Source organism: Odocoileus virginianus, chromosome 7, assembly GCF_023699985.2.
Source record: "Odocoileus virginianus isolate 20LAN1187 ecotype Illinois chromosome 7, Ovbor_1.2, whole genome shotgun sequence".
NCBI classification, from domain to species: domain Eukaryota; kingdom Metazoa; phylum Chordata; class Mammalia; order Artiodactyla; family Cervidae; genus Odocoileus; species Odocoileus virginianus.
This window is the reverse complement of record NC_069680.1, coordinates 38,435,316-38,447,632: the sequence shown is the minus strand read 5'-3', so window position 1 is coordinate 38,447,632 and position 12,317 is coordinate 38,435,316. Positions and strand designations below refer to the sequence as shown.

At 34.5% G+C, this 12,317-nt stretch overlaps 1 protein-coding gene across 7 annotated transcripts in view; it reads right to left on the bottom strand.

Annotated features, from left to right (window-relative positions):
- PCDH15 (protocadherin related 15) overlaps positions 1 to 12,317 on the bottom strand; it is a 1,725,758-nt gene that overhangs the window by 701,685 nt on the left and 1,011,756 nt on the right. The window lies entirely within an intron of this gene.

The following is a 12,317-nucleotide window of genomic DNA, read 5'->3' as shown; positions in this document are numbered from 1 at the left end:
TCGGTTAGCCTCATGCCCTGTTTCTTTTGTACTACAAGGTCAAACCTGCCTGTTATTCCAGGTATCTCTTGACTTCCTACTTTTGCATTCCAGTCCCCTATGATAAAAATGGATATTTTCTTGATAATTCTTTTACCATTTTCTTAATTGTTTTGGGTTCAGGAAGAGAAGGGGATGACAGAGGATGAGATGGTTGGATGCCATCACTGACTCAGTGAATATGAGTCTGAGCAAGCTCCAGGAGTTTGTGATGGACAGGGAAGCCTAGCATGCTGAAGTTCATGGCATTGCAAAGAGACACCTCTGAGTGAGTAAACTGAACTATTTTCTGTAGGCCTTTTCCTTCTTTTGTGTTTTTTGCCTAGAAAAGTTCCTTTGACATTTGTAAAGCTGGTTGGGTAGTGCTGTATTCTCTTTACTTTTGCTTGCCTGGAAAGCTTTTGATTTCTTCATCAAATCTGAATGAGTCTTGCTGGGTAGACTATTCTTGGTTATGGGTCCATCCCTTTCATCACTTTAAAAATATTTTGCCATTCCCTTCTTGCTTGTAAAATTTCTGTTGAGAAACGAGCTAATAGCCTGATGGGAGTTCACTTGCTGTGTGTTGTCATTTTCCCTTGTTGATTTTAAAATTTTATATTTGTCTTTATTTTTGTCAGCTCGACTACTCTGCATCTTGGTGTATTTCTCCTTGGGTTTATCCTACATGGGACTATCTGTGCTTCCTGGGCTTGGTTGACTATTTCCTTTCCCATATTAGGGAAGTTTTCAGCTATTATTTCTTCAAATATTTTCTCAGGTCCTTTCTCTCTCTTTTCTCTTTCTGGGACCCCAATAATGCAAATGTTGGTGCATTTAATATTGTCCCTGAGGTCTCTTAGGCTGTCTTCATTTTTTTTTTTTTTTCATTCTTTTGTCTATATTCTGTTGTGTGGCAGTGATTTCCACCATTCTGTCCTCCAAGTCATTTATTTATTATTCTGCCTCAGTTATTCTGCTGTTGATTCCTTCTAGTATATTATTCATCTGTTTGTTTATTCTTTAGTTCTTATAGGCCTTTGGTAGACATTTCTTGCATCTTCTCCATTGTTTTCCTGAAATCCTAGGCCATCTTCTTGTATCACTATTCTGAATTCTTTTTCTGGAAGGTTGCTTACTTCAACTTCATTTAGTTGTTTTTCTGGGGGTTTATCTTGTCCCTTCATCTAGGACATAACTTTCTGTAAAGTGGATTTTGTTTTAGCCACTGCTGTACTGTGCTTCTTCTTGCTGCTTCTCTCTGTCTTCTGATAGAGGAGGCTAAGAGGCTTGTGTAAGCTTCCTGATGGGAGGGACTGGTGGTGAGAAAAACTGGGTCTTGCTCTAGTGGGCAGGGCCTTGCTCAGTAAAGCTTTAATCCAATTGTCTTCTGATGACTGGGTTCCCTCCCTGGTAGTTCTTTGGCCTGAGGTAATCCAGCTCTGGGATCTAAGGGCTCTATGGTACCATTAATGGTGAATTCCAAGTGGCCTTATGCCAACAGGGATCTTTTGGGACTGCTTCTCCCAGTGCTCCCATCCCTGTGGAAAGCCCCTGTTGACCTAAGGAAACTCTCCAATACTAGCAGGTATCTTTGATTAGTCTCCTGTGGGGTCACTGCTCCTTCCCTCTGGATCTTGGTATGAACAAAATTTTGGTTGCGCCCTCCAAGACTAGAGTCTCTGTTTTTCCCAGTCCTGTGAAAGTCCTATAATTAAATCCCGCGGGCCTTCAAGATCAGATTCGTTTGGGATTCCTAGTCTCTTTCTTGGATTCCCAGGTTGGGAAGCCTAACATTGGGGTTCAGAATGTTCACAATGGTGGGAGAAATTCCTTGGTATTCTCCAGTTTGTGGGTCACTCACCCGCAGGATATGGCATTTGATTTCATCTTGATTGTACCCCTCATACCATCTCGTTGCAGCAGCTTCTTTTTCTTTGGATGTGGGGATTCTTCTTTGGGGGAATTCCAGCTTCCACTTGTCAATGGTTGTTCAACATCTAGTTGTGATTTTGGTGCTCTTGTAGGAGGAGCTGAGTGCACATCCTTCTACTCCACCATCTTGAAGCAGAAGCTCTAGGACTTCTGATACTGTATTAAATATAAGTTTTGAGAGTTAACATCTTGTTCCTATTCCTGAATTTATTGGGAAGGCATGTCCTGACTCTTGTGAATAGTGCTGCAATGAATTTGGGTTGCATATATCTTCTGTAATTATGTTTTTCTCCAGGTATATGCTCCAGAGTGGGATTGCTGGGTCATTTGTTGTTTAGGCACTAAATTGTGTTCAACTCTTTGTAACCCAAAGAGTGGACTGCAGCATCCCAGTATTCCCTGTCCTTCACTGTATCCCAGAGTTTGGTGGGTCATGTAGTAATTTTAGTTTTTTAAGAAACTCTGTACTGTTCTTTGTAGTGCCTGTATCAATTTATATTCCCACCAACAGTAGAAAAGTGTTCTGTTTTCTCCACAGCCTCTCCAGTATTTATTGTTCATAGATTTTTTGATGATGGCCATTCTGACCATATGACATGATACCTCATTGTAGTTTTGATTTGCATTTCTCTAATAATTAGTGATGCTGAGCATATTTTCACATGTCTCTTGAACATTCATATGTATTCTTTGGAGAAATGTCCTTTTACATCTTCTGCTCATTTTTTTATTAGGTTATTTGCTTATTTAATATTGAGTTTCATGAGCTATTTGTATAATCTGGGGATTAATATGTTGTCAGTTGCTTAGTTTGCAAATATTTTCTTCCATTTGAGGGTTATCTTTTCATCTTTTTTTTTAATTATTTCCTTTGCTGTGAAAAAGTTTTTAAGTTTATTAGGCCCCATTTGTTTATTTTTGCTTTTTATTTTTGTTACTATAGGAGGTGGATCAAAGATCTTGCTGCAATTTATGTCAGATAGTATTCTGCCTGTGTTTTCCACTAAGTTTTATAGCATCCAGCCTTGCATTTAGGTCTTTAATCTATTTTAAGTTTATTTTTGTGTATGTTATAAGGGAGTGTTCTAAGGCCATGTAAGGATTCAGCAAGAGGTAAATCATCTGCAACCCAAGAAATACCACTTCTGAGAGAGGTGGTGGTTTAAACAACTGAATTTATTCTTTCAAACTGCTGGAGACTGTAAATGCAAGATCAGGGTGCCTGCAGGATCAGCGTTTGATGAGAGTGCTCTTCTTAGGTTGTAGATGGCTCCCTTTTGCTGCATCCTCACATGGATTGTCCTCTGTGATCTCACAGTAAGCATGAGAGAGGGAAAGGAAACAAACTTTTTAGTGTTTATTAAAAGAGATGCTAATTCTATCATTGAGGACTGACTCTCTTCTTTGTGGCCCAACTGACCTCATGGGAACCTATTACCTCACAAAGCCCTGTCTCCAAATACCATCATGTCAAGAGTGATAGCCTCAACATATGAATATAGACACAACAAAATTCAGTTCATGGCTCCTAATAACTAAAATTTGCATTTATAGGAGCCATGTGAAGTAAGGACTACCTACAGTTAGGAGATCATGCTGGAGTTGAATATGGTTCAAATGTTTAGCATTTATCACTTATGAGACATTAGAAAGAAACTTTAGTCTTTGTAAGCCTTAGTTTACACAACTGTAACATAGGAAAAATATGATCTTTATTATAAGACAGTTGGAAGATTATATAAGGTGTTGCATATAGGGCAAGCTCTTAACAGGCACAGAATAAATGTCTAACACATGTCAGTTCTTTGGTCTATTACATACTCATTATCTAGCACAAGACTTAAAACATACTTAGTATTCAATCAAGCTATTTAAATGAATAAAACTTAGTTTCTTCACTCTTGGAACAATACTATAAATAAATGAAACTATGTGACACTCTCTTTTCTCATCATGTCAAAATTTATTTTTGGGAAAATTTCAAAACATATTACACTTTCTTTCCTTCTCCACATTCAATATGTAATGGAACAGCAATAAGTGTTCTTTTTAAAATGAAAATTATATGGCATGTGTGAGCATAATAAATACTAGAAAACTGGGTCAATTTTCCTGAAAATTAGCTTTAAAGGAAAAACTGAGAGTAATTTTGTTTGTGACTGAATTTAGCAGTTTTATTAATCCTGTTCTCCCTTCTTGGTACAGGACTATCTTTGCACAAATCTACTGGGCTTTTCTAGATACCATCAGATTAACTCATTTGTGCCTTAGAGACAGAGATAAAGTAACAGTTTTTCATATCTCAAGTGTTCTACCTTACAGGAAAGAAATATTATTTTTCATTTAATGAACATTAGCACATGAACAATTAAGCCATAATTGAATGAAGCTAGTCAGCAAAAGGCAAGAGCTTGCCTCTGGGAAGCTGCTGAAGTTGACTGCACTCGTATCTGTGGTATTATCTATTAAGCTGACAGTACCAAAGAGTAGAAATGTACTGACAGTAATTGTACAGTTTTGGTACCCCCATGTTTTAAAATTGCTTTCTAATAGTAAGCATGCTAGGAGAAATGATGGTGCTGATAATAAGAGAATGAAACTACTGATTAACCTATAACTATCAAATTATTATTAAAAAAGGCAAATTAAAAATAAAATCTTTATCTAGTTATTAACAACCGCTCTGAGGGTTAGCTTTAATTACTGTAAGAAGACTTTACTTATTCTAAGGTAGGGGTATATCATTTAATAAAGTATAGGTTGATTAGAACTTTTATTAAAAACATTAAATAAAGGCTGAGTTTTAAAATACCTAGCTCCCTAAAGTGAAAGTGAAAGTGTTAGTCACTCAGTCTTGTTCAACTCTTTTGTCTCTGTGACCCCATGCACTGTAGCCTACCAGAATCTTCTGTCCATGGGATTCTCCAGGCAAGAATACTAGAGTGGGTAGCCATTCCCTTCTCCAGGGGATCTTCCCGACCTGGGAGTTGAACCCAGGTCTCCTGCATTGCAAGTGGATTCTTTTCCATCTGAGCCACCAGGGAAGCCCTTAGCTCCCTAAACAAGCTAAGAATTTCTATGAAATACATGGTATTTTATAAAGAATTGCTATATTGAGAGTATGAAAACAAAAAACTGGGAAACCTTACAGGATCTGTTGAGCTCCCAGTTGGGGTGTACACTGGGAGGTTAATGTAAAGTAAACCTTTATGGCAGCCAATTTTTTTGGTTCATTTATAGTTTTTAAGAGACTTAGAGAAAGTATATATTTAGGGCTCCTGAAAAGTGTCTTTCTTCAGCCAGGTCTTAGATTAAGATACGTACATGTTCTTTTTGAGATATTTTTTTTCAGTTTGTTATATTCTGATGCTATAAAAATGCTCATTAAATTTTCATATAAAGAAGGAAAAACTGCCACTTTATCAATTCATTCTTCTTTTTGTAACTGCCCCTGACATTTCCCTTTTTGTATTCTTTTCCTTTTGTTTTGCTTTGTTGTTTGAAAATAAAATGGTTAATTGATAAAAGAGATAAAAGTTTACAAAATTATATTATTGAGATAATATATTTATATCCCATGATAATAGTTTAGGGATAATTTTATCAATATTGTACCATTTTTAATACTTTTTCCACATATCCCAATTTGAGAAAACACTATTAAGGTGTTTGCAACCTTTTTAACAGGAACACTTCTGTTTTTAAAGCCATTTCTAATGTAATAATGATAAGGTGATCTGTTATACAATCTCTTTTTTCTATTCTAAAAGTTGTGCATCTTTGTGTCTATTAGTCTATCTTTACATCCTAAATAAAAGCACATATCATACACACATGCACACACATACACTAACATCTTAAGATCAAATAGGTTACTATTGACAGTTTAGTTGTCTTAATTTAAAATAATAAAATTGGTGCTTAGGCAATAGTTTGTGTCTTCCACTTTAATTTCAAGTAAATAGTTGTAGTTAAATAGATCTACCTTTGAATGGTTATTGTGCAGGTGCTGAATATATTTTGAGTATCTGTTTTCACACATCCATTATGATATCAGAAATAAAATAAGTTTATTTTTCTTCTAGACTTGGATGTGAGGTTTGTAATATAAATACTTGATATGTTTAATTAGCATACAGAATTATTTCTTTAGATAGTATTTGAGAGTTGACAATCTTTCCTAACATACGTGTTGAAATTTCTGTTTAGATGCTATTACATCTATAGTTCTGCAGTCCCTTTCTCATTTATAGGTCAAATGATTAAAGTATTTGTCAATTATAATATCCCTTTTTAGTATAACTCTCCCTGTGTTCATTTTAGTGTTATGTACATTCTTATACCCACACTGTAACTGTGAAATATCTTTAATTTTGATCTGACTGTGAAAAGGTAACATAAAACAGTATTACAATTAATAAAGTAAAATGGAGGAAAAGATCAACTAGCCACATAACATAGTAATAATAAAAAAAATTCTAGAAATTATTTTAATTCTTCAATTGTTTGATGTATCTTCCATATCAACCATTGGGTCAAATTTGTTAATTCTGTAGATCAAATATTTCATATTTGAGTATTTGATCTGTTCAGTCTACAAAAAACATGATTTCTTTTATATAAAGTCCAAAAAAGCAATAGCACACATATTGTTTGGGGATGTATACCTTATAGTATATCTATCAACTGATACAATCTAAGTAACAAGTTTGTTAATATTATTATATATTTTAGTGGTTTGTAGTTCATCAAATGCTTTGCATGTGTTTATATTATTAATGCTGAGATCAATACAGTTTATTTTGTATAGACAAATCCTTTAATTCCCATTGCACAGATTACAAAACTGAGGTAAACACCCTGCAATACATTGAAGGTAAATGGCATAATGTGAATGTAAAAAGGTATTTCTGACTTCAAATATGTTAGTCTTTAGAATACAGTGATAAAATATAACTATCAAGTCATCTTTCAGTAACAGAATAAATGTTTACTAGACTTGTTTATCTCCTTATATCTAAAATGAAGATCCCATACTTTAAAATAATATAGAAATAAAATTTGAAATTGCATGTTTTTATCTCACAAACCAAATCTCACTTATTTAACTTTACCTATCCCAAAACACAGACACTAGATTTCACAATGTTGTCTTAGATTCTAGTTGTTGTTGTTGTTGTTTATATTTGGAGTATAATTGAGTTACAATCTTGTGTTACTTTCTGTTGTGTAACAAAGTGAATAAGCTATTTGTATACATATAGCCCCTCCGTCTAGAGCCTCCCTCCCACTCCAGCCCCTCTAGGTCATCACAGAGCACCGAACTGAACCCCCCATGTTATACAGAAACTCCACACTAACTATCTTATTTTATCCATGGTAGTGTCTTCACATCAATGCTACCTCTCAATCCATCCAACCCTCTGCTTTCCCCTCTCCCATGTCCACAAATCCATTCTCTACCTCTGATTCTCTATTTCTGCCATGCAAATAAGTTCACCAATACATTTTTCTATATTTCATGCATTAATATACAATATTTGTTTTTCTAACTTCACTCTGTATGACAGGCTCTAGATTCTTCCACATCACTATAAATTACCCAATTTCATCCCTTTTATGGCTAAGCAATATCCCTTCATATATATGTACCACATCTTCTTTATCAGTTCATCTATTGATGAACAGTTAAGTTGCCTCTGTGTCCTGGCTATTGTAAAGAGTGCTGCCAAGAACAATGGAGTACATGTATCCTTTTGAATTATAGTTTTCTCAGGGTATATGCCCAGTAGTAGAATTGCTGGGTCATATAGTAGTTCTACTTTTATTTTTTTAAGGAACCTCTATACTGTTCTTCATAGTGGCTGTATCAATTTACATTCCTAGCAACAGTGCAAGAGGGTTCTCTTTTCTCCACACTCTCTCCAGCATTTGTTTTTGTAGGTGTTTTTTTTTTTTTTTTTTTTTTTTATGATGGCCATTCTGACAGATATGAGGGGATATCACAATGAAGTTTTAAATTGCTTTTCTCTAATAATTAGTGATGTTGTGCATCTTTTCATGTCTCTTGACCTTTTTTATAACATCTTTGGAGAAATGTCTATCTAGATCTTCTGCCCACATTTTGATTGGGTTGTTTGTTTTGATATTGAGCTGTGTGAGTTGCTTGTATATTTTGGAGATTATTCTTTTGCCAGTTGTTTCACTTGCAAACATTTTCTCCCATTCTGAGAGTTGTCTTTTTATGGTTTCCTTTGCTGTGCAAAAGCTTTTAAGTTTGATCAGGGTCCTATTTGTGTATTTCTGTTTTTGTTGTCATTAGTCTAGGAAGTGGGTCAAAAAAAAAGATCTTGTTGCAATTTATGTCAAAGAGTGTTCTATCTATGTTTTCTTCTAAGAGTTTTATAGTGTCTGGCCTTACTTTTAAGCCTTTAATCCATTTTGAGCTTATTTTTGTGTATGGTGTTAGGAAGTGTTCTGATTTCATTCTTTTACATGTAGCTGTCCATTTTACCCAGAGTCATTTATTGAGAGGGTTTCTTATCTCCATTGAGTATTCTTGACTACTTTGTCAAAGATAATTGACTATAGGTGTGTGATTTTATCTCTGGGCTTTTTATACTGTTTCATTGATCTGTATTTTTGTTTTTGTGCCAGTACCATACTGTCTTGATAACTGTAGCTTTGTATTATAATCCAAAGTCAGGGAGCTGCTACCTCCAGTTCTGATTTCTTTCTCCCAAGTTGTTTTGGTTCTTCAGGGTCTTTTGTGTTTCCATACAAATTGTAAAATTTTTGTTTTAGTTCTGTGAAAAATTCCATTGGTAATTTGATAAAGATTACATTGAATCTGTAGATTGTTTTGGGTGGTATAGTCATTTTATTACTCAAAGCAATCTATAAATTCCAGTTGCTATAAGACACATATTTTCCCTTACAAACCCCTTGACTTTCATAGATGTAAATTGACCTTGCTATGGTTTTTGGAGATATTTCCATTATGGTTTCAGTCATGGTTGTTTTATTCTGACAACTCTAGATAGAAAAATTTTTAATACTGAATTATGGGTCTTTTGTTACCACCTTTTCAAAGATTAATTTATTCCCTTCTAAGATGACTTATGTGCACAGCTCAAGGATATTGCAGTCTTCTGGAGTTTGCTTTAGTCACTTGTTTATTTTATTAACTCATTTTCAAAACTATGGATAGAATGGGAAAATATAAAAAGATTAAATTGTGGCAATAGAGATGACTTCTAAACTGTTTTAGTCTCAAGATAAAGCAAGAATATCAATTCTGTAAAGGCAAGGATTATTCCTCCACAACTTCCCCCATAAGGGCTAGAATAGCAGGCATGCAATCAAAGTGTATTGACGAATGAGTGAATGTATAAAGTAGATTAAATTATTCCTGAAAATACAGTTAACTTTAGGTTTTCAAGAATTCATAAAAATTGATGAATTCATAAAGACATCTTTTTTAAAAGGGTGATTTTTTTTTTTGTACTCATTCACCAAGGTCAGACCTGAAAAAAGTGAATTAAAGTTGTAGAGCGAAACAAGGCCTGTTGAGAACAAGAACTTGGGAATTGGAAGAAATCAGTTTATTTCTCACATTTCATAATGTATCTTCAATTATTAGACTTTTTTTTTTTTTGGTCTTCAAAGGCCCAAACAAAAATGAGAAACATCTACTCAGTTTCTTTTAAATATAAAGTTCAGAAATTACTTTTTAGCAACTCTCTTTGTGAGAAGACAGTAGCTAAAAATAATGTAATATTGCATCTGTTTTTCAAATATGTTGTTTTCTGTATTATTATCAGTGTTCTATAAATGTCACTTTCCTCCAGTTTTTTTTTTCCTATTTTAGTTCTTCATAATTCACTTAGAAGAAAGAATAGTAAGATATATCTGTGCATTGTTCACAACTGAGATCGTGGGTTGTTATACTTTGGCATTATTTTAAAAAATAAGTATAGAAGGGCAAAGAAAGCTCTAAGTGCATTTTACTCCATAAATATTGCTTAGCATTTTTATACTAACAAAACAAGCTTGTGAAAAAGTGTGACTATGATACAGGCTTGAAGTTCCTGAGTACTTATGCTAAAATGTTTCTGATTTTTGTTTCTGTCCTATATTTTTCAAGTAGATCAGCAATCTTACCCTTATGTTATTATGATTATACTATCAGAGTAGTTGACATTTATTAAAGCTGTAGAATAGCAGTCAGTACCTTTGTAAAATTCAGTGAAGCAGCAGCAGGGCTAGACTTAGGAGTAGACAGGGGCAATATGATGAAATGTGAGCAGCCTCCCAGCTTCTGAATTCTCTCTTTGGTGTGTTGTCTATTGTTCAACATTACCCTTTAATTTCTTAAGATCTCATTGTTTCTGCAGAGTTCCCTGATAATATTTAAATGTCCCTATACCTTGTTGCTGAATTTTTAAATTGAGTTTACTTTGTCATTCGTGCATTCCTTAATTTTTTCATCAATGCATTCATATTTGAAGGGTGTTGATCTACTAATAAATGGTGAATTTGACCCATATATCAAGTCTTAGTTGAGTCATCTCATATGAAACCTTCTACAGCTACCACTTTCAATCTCAATGCCTCTTGAATAGTCATTACCACTATTATTTACAATGAGTGAGTTTATATTTAAGTTTTCCTACTATTCACACTGTATTATTTAGTTACTTGTCTTTCTCCTACAGTAAAATTCAAGCTCGTCAAGGATTATGCTAGTGTCTGCCTAGGTCATCTATAATCTAACCAATGTAGTGTCTAGCACATAGTGTCAGTTTTTAATGTGTGTGTGTTTTCTATTTGAGTGTGATTTATTTCATTTTTTAAGTTTATTTTTAAATTGTATTTATGTATTTTGTGGCATGTGGGAATCTTTTTTCCCTGACCAGGGATAGAACTCATGCTCGTTGCATTGGAAGTGCAGAGTCTTAGCCACTGGACCATCAGGAAAGTCTCTTGTTAAATGTTTGCTGATTGACAAAATAAATGTATGAAAAATTAACAAATAATAGTGATAAGGTATCTGCTTTAAAGGCACTGCTTTCAAGACAAAGACTCACTTCACCTTTGATTAGGACTTTGTCAACAGAAGGTGAATCACTGTGTCAGAAATATTTTCCAAAATCAGAATGGGATTTACTACAACAATGGATTTACTACAATAATGGATTTATTATGGTCAAAAACTTTTAATCAGTACTTACTATTCTCACTTTGGTATTTTCAAGTCAATTATGCCATTCTAATCTATATGGGAGGGAAGAATAAATAGAACTTTTTAATGGTTTCTGTGAAGTTATGGAAGAGTTTAACTGCTTCTCTTTAATATTCAATAGTTGAAGGAACTACATAATCCTATTATATTCATATTTCTTAACCAGAAAACAAAAACCAACTAACTGGTTTGGAGGAACAAAATAAAACTGTGTCTTGGTTAATTATTAATATTTTAACCATGCAAGTTATCTCTTAAAACTCAGGTGACTATCCAATTTTTCAAATATCAGTTCAGTCGCTCAGTCGTGTCTGACTCTTTGCAACCTCATGAACCTCACCACACCAGGCCTGCCTATCTATCACAAACTCCCAGAGTTTACCCAAAATAATGTCCATTGAGTTGGTGATGCCATCCAACCATCTCATCCTCTGTCATCCCCTTTTCCTCCTGCCTTCAGTCTTTTCCAGCATCAGGGTTGTTTTTTTTTTTTTTTTTTTCAAATGAGTCAGTTCTTCACATCAGGTGGCCAAAGTATTGGAGTTTAACCTTCAACATCAGTCCTTATGAACACCCAGGACTGATCTCCTTTAGGATGGACTGGGTGGAACTCCTTGCAATCCAAGGGACTCTCAAGAGTCTTCTCCAACACCAAAGTTCAAAAGCATCAATTCTTCGACTCTCAGCTTTCTTCACAGTCCAACTCTCACATCCATATATGACCACTGGAAAAACCATAGCCTTGACTGGACGGACCTTTGTTGGACAGGGAGGCCTGGCTTGCTGCTATTCATGGGGTCGCAAAGAGTTGTACATGACTGAACTGAACTGAACTGAAAAATTATGGCAAGTGTACCCTCATTCTTATTTAGCCATACTCTTGTGTCCTCCTGAGGTGATTCAAAACTCCACTTTTACTTTAAATAGAATACTATAGTTCTTTCAGATATCAATGTATAACTCAGTTTAATATGTTAGAAATCTTTTCTGATATATATTTGACATGAATAGATAAAAATAGTCAGCTTTAAGATTTTGGTGATAATTTTGGTGGATTCAAGAGCATAGGGGTAAGTGTTAAGTCTATACAAGTTACTGTTAGTGTTTTCTTGTGGGTAAC